The sequence below is a fragment of the Panicum virgatum genome, chromosome 4N (genome assembly GCF_016808335.1).
Source record: "Panicum virgatum strain AP13 chromosome 4N, P.virgatum_v5, whole genome shotgun sequence".
Lineage (NCBI taxonomy): Eukaryota > Viridiplantae > Streptophyta > Magnoliopsida > Poales > Poaceae > Panicum > Panicum virgatum.
Window position 1 is genome coordinate 32435600 of NC_053148.1, and position 5072 is coordinate 32440671.

A 5072-nucleotide genomic window follows, 5' to 3' on the forward strand; every position below is an offset into this window, starting at 1 on the left:
CATTTTTCAGTTTTTTTTTTCTTCTTAGGAGTGATCTTCTTCACTGCTCTCTTCTTCTCACTACAAGAAAAAGTGACATTAGTACTGGCTGGTAGGGGCTGTTAGTACCGGTTACTACGACCGGTACTAAATACACCACCCACGCCACCCAGAAAAGAAAAAAATGAACTGGTTGTTGTTAAGATTCGAACCCACAACCTTCAGCCTCGCGTGTAACTTCCTTACCATCCCACCTATGCATCACATGTGACTAGATGCGAGATGCTTTCCCTTTAAAGTAGCCATGGAGGCCCATTTTGTACTGAGCTAAGACACCAACCGGTACTAAATATCATTATTTAGTACCGGTCGGTGTTATTGACCGGTACTAAATGGCCGCGCCATTTTAGTACCGGACCAAAACACCAACCGGTACTAAAAAATGACTTTTAGTACCGGGTGGTGTTATGACCCGGTACTAAATGGCATCAGGGGGCGTCAAAATTTAGAACCGGTACTAAATGCACCTCGGAGACCATTTAGTACCGGTCCTAAATGTGACCGGTACTAACACTCATAGACGAATGACTAGTTTTCTGGTAGTGTCTTCTTTGCTGGTGGAGTGCTTGGACCAGCAGAGATAATCATTTGCAAGTCTGTCCTTGCTTCTTCTACAATGGGCAATGCAAAATGGCTACAAATGTGAGGAGGAATTACTTAGTTTCAGCAAGAAAAAAATTAGATAAGTGACTACATGGTAATTAATTAATTACCTTACCCTCCCAGTGGAAGCACAAAAGTATGGCTTTCTCTGCTACCCAATGATATGTGGCCATCTTGGCCCTCACCCTCCCAGTGGAAGCACAAAAGTGTTGTGCCTTATTCAAAGTGAACTGTCAAATCAAAGCAAATTGGTTAGCCATAAAGTATATTATGTTTCAAATAAAATTGGGTGCAAAAGTATACAATTAGCTGCTAATAATGAGATAGCTCAAAATTAGCAAATTGTACTCTGACTTTCTTCTCATCTTTCATCAACATTCCTACAATTGCCCATTTACATCCATTAGCTTTGCAATAGCCCCTAAACAATTTTTTGCATGATTTCTCAGTGCCAAGCTCAAACTGCTCTTTTATAGCATGCTGCCTTACTGCTGCCCTAAATTCTTTCATACAAGGGTAGACTGTCCCAACATCCAATAGGTGGATCTTCCCTATCATAAGCGGCAGACTATTCACCAGGAATACAGTCATCAATTTCCAACTCGGGAACCTCAAAGTCCATATCACCAATTTCAGTTTGTTGCTGCTGTTCATCTGCAAGACTTTCTTTTTCTGCTCTCTCATCCTCATCTCTAAGACCCAAAAATTCATACATTAAAGCTTCATCAACCACAGGATCAACAACACCTACCTGATCCTCAACAACTAGAAATATCTCTAAGCTATCCCAATTAACAACATGTCCAACAGTTGGCTCATTGCTTGCATCTATTGCTGCACTATCAAGTGTTGTACTAACATTATCCATCACCATGTTGCTCATTACTTTTGTCACAACTGAGCTTGAAATCAATTCTGTAGTTTTATCCTTCACCTCGACAAACAACAGCAGCTTCTTAGTACTTGTCTTTCTGAGAAACATACTGACAAAATTCTATCATCACACAATTCCTTTTCCCTACCATTGTCAGCATCAAACTCATATAATATGATCTGCTGGCTGCTGCTTCTATTCACCCTTGTTGCAATGTCCTTTTCTAGATCCTTGAATTTATACCAGCGAGAGTCAACTACCCATTCATGGTGCTGACGCGACACAATAATAGAACTACCATCATCGTGGTAGGTTGTGAACTAGGAGACCTGAACACACACTCTAAACGCTGCATCCGAGTCCACCCTACTGAGTTCCAACAAAAAAAAAAGCATATGCATCAGTCTTCTATAGGATAACTCCTCTAAAAAATTGTCTTCCCCTTCGTACTCATCTTCCTCGAAGCAACCATGTCCACAATATGAGAGGTACTGGGGTTTAAGTCAGAGAGCTTACCCGGAAGGGATCTCGAAGGGGGATCATGGAGTCCATTCAGCCACTTCCCAACGCTAGATTCCACCGGTCCACTCCAGCAGGGCAAACCCTAGTGGTGGCGGTGGCGCCCTATTCTTGACGATAGAAAGAGAGGCGCACAGGAGATGCAGGTCCGATTGGATCTCACGGTGAAAAGGATAAGGACAGGGGTACAATTGTTTCTTCAAGTCTCTGTACAATGAGAATGAGCAGCAAAATGCAAAAAGTAGAGAAAATAGGCTGAAATCCCTCGAATCGAAAGAATTTGCATGCGGGATGTCGTATTTCAAAAGCCAAGCGAATTGGATGTCAAATCGCGTTACGCTTGCGAATTCAGTGTCAAATATCGAAATTTCTCGCTGCGCCCCCCTCTCCTTGAGAAACATGCGCACAAACAGAAGGAAGGGAGGGGAAAACAAAAACAAGAACAAACCGGAAATTCAAACATAAATAACTCCCTGAAATCATCATGAACCGAAACAAAATTTGAGCCATAGAGTCACAACAACGTGGATTAACAGATCCATGAAAAATTTCGTGAAACGATGAAGTAAAACTTGTGAATAAAAAATCACACGAAAATACCCCCAAAAATTGCAGAAAAAGAAAAACATGAAGAACAAAGAAGAGATGAACACGAGATTCACTCAAATCTTGGCGTTCGGAGGACACAAGCAGGTTAGAATCTCCATTCCCATCAAAATCTCGTACAAACCCTAAAACAAAAATCACAAAGAGAAAATGAAAAATGAGAGGGCAAGAGAGATATCCCTCCACTAGCCATGCCTATCTATATAAGGTTTTCGGCAGATGACTAAAATACCCCTAGACTATTAACTACGATATATGCCCACGCAGGAGCAAAATGGTCCATCTTTTTTTGGGAGCATCGGACGAACACGCTGCCTTCACGACTTTGCTTCGCCTCGACGCAAGTTTCGCGATGGCGCCACGTGCCCTACACCTTAGAAATTCGGCCGCATCGGGTGTGCCCCCGATTTTGAGGCTCGAACCGGGAAAATTGCCTGCACGGTGGTCTTGCGGCCCAAACCACCTAAACCTGCTGCAGCCGATGTCGGCGCGTGTCCAGCCTCCGCCAAGCTTCGACGCCTTCAAGTGTTTCGCGCTCCCACTGCATGGGTAGCCTAGTCGAGCTTGCCATCATCTTCCTCCTTGACTTGACCAACGTCGTCGTCATCACCATGTACTTTTGCTCTTCAGTGCACCACGCGGATCACCCGTGAGTCTGCCCGGACTCCTCACGTTTGCCTTCACCGCCCTTGGTTCATTGGCATGAACCTTTCGCTTGACCTTCACTGCATCCGTCGACCGCCACACACATCTTGTGCCTGCACATCAAGAGCCAAGAGACATCAAATTCACATAACATTGTCAATCACTCATCATCTAGGGTTGACCACCATTGTTCTTCACACTCTAAGTTGGTTTAGCTTCATCCTTGGTTCACTGTGGTGTCTGCCTATGGTACCTCAGCTTTGTTGTTGATCTCCTTGCTAGTGCTATCAGCAAATCAAATACCAGGTGCATTCATAATTGCCGAGGCTTCCTTACCTTAATGGGTGTTGGATGACGGTAGGTGGAGGCTCATATGTGTTTTCTATGGTCCTACGATTAGCTATGGGGAGGAAGGTCATTATTTCTAGTGAAGCTTTCTGATCGTGCTGCCCCCACTCTTAGTTCCCTCCCTGCTTTGGCAGCTCTCAATCCTTCGGAGCTTCCTTCCTCGTATTGGAGGGGCGGTGATAGTGAACATAGATATGAGGGGTGGTGGGTCGCATGCTAATCTTTGTGAAGATGGCAAGTATGTTGCTCGGTTGAGGCGCCACAGAGAATTGAGATTGCTCTTAAGCTTGTGAAAGTTTTGGCTCTTGATCTTGAGTTTTGATGATTGTATGGGAGTTGCGCTTCTCTTGTCCCTCTACTCTATTATTGTATTGCTGCGTTGTGCTCGCAACTTGTGATGTCTTCTTGTAGTGCTCTTTATTGTGCCGAGTTGTACCTTTGCTTTATAATATGTAGTTTTCCCATATCTTATAATGACAAGTTCAAGCTAACATCTTATGCGCCGTAGTTCTAGTAAAAAAACTTTGCTGCTCTCACTAGGGCGCCACCCCCCCCTCTCCCACCCCAAAGAAATATGGGTTGAGCCAATTGTGTCTATTGGCTTCTCTTTGTCCAACATCTTGTGTTTCGTTGGAGGGAGAGAGATGGAGAGATGAGGCTTACATATGGGCCTAATATGGGTGATACTAGGTGATTCCCCGCGCATTGTTGCGGGATTTGAGAGGGTTTTTTTTGATAAACTATGAGAGGATGGATGTCTTTTATAGTTGCAAGAAAGGAGCAGAGAAGTCAGACGATGAGTTGAAAAGCTATTAGTAGTGGCATTCAAGTTATGATCATTATGAGTGATGCTGCTGTAGGATTATGATCGTTATGGTTAATGCTAGTGGAGGATGAGGGGATGATACATGGACGGATGGATTTTAGAGGACACCGATGATCTAACGATAATGAACATAGAAGTGATGTGGCTTAACGTGGTCGCAGAGAAATAGGTGTAAATGATCCTTAGTGAGTTCTGTCTATATAGGTTATATAGATGGCAAAGATGTGGCAAAAAACATATTGTAAAGGGAGGGGTGGTTAGTTTGTCTTGCTTTTATGTTAGTGCATGGTTTCTGATTTTTAGGTTTAGTTTTGAAAAAAAAAACATACTCAGTGACAAGTTCATGCCTTTAGGATTATTCGTCTCGTACAATTAAGAGTCACAAGTATAATGTAATTGTACATTACATAGATACAATACAAGATGGGAAGACCCCTGCAAGAGTCACTGAACCACATATAATTTTACTTTTTTCTTTAGGCGTAATTCACAAATGACTAATTTACACAATTTACTGACCTAATTAAACAATTAGCAAGGACACATTCAATTTTTTGTGTGACATTCGAGTTGTTATTGTCTATCCATTCTTCATGGAATTCAAAATAATGA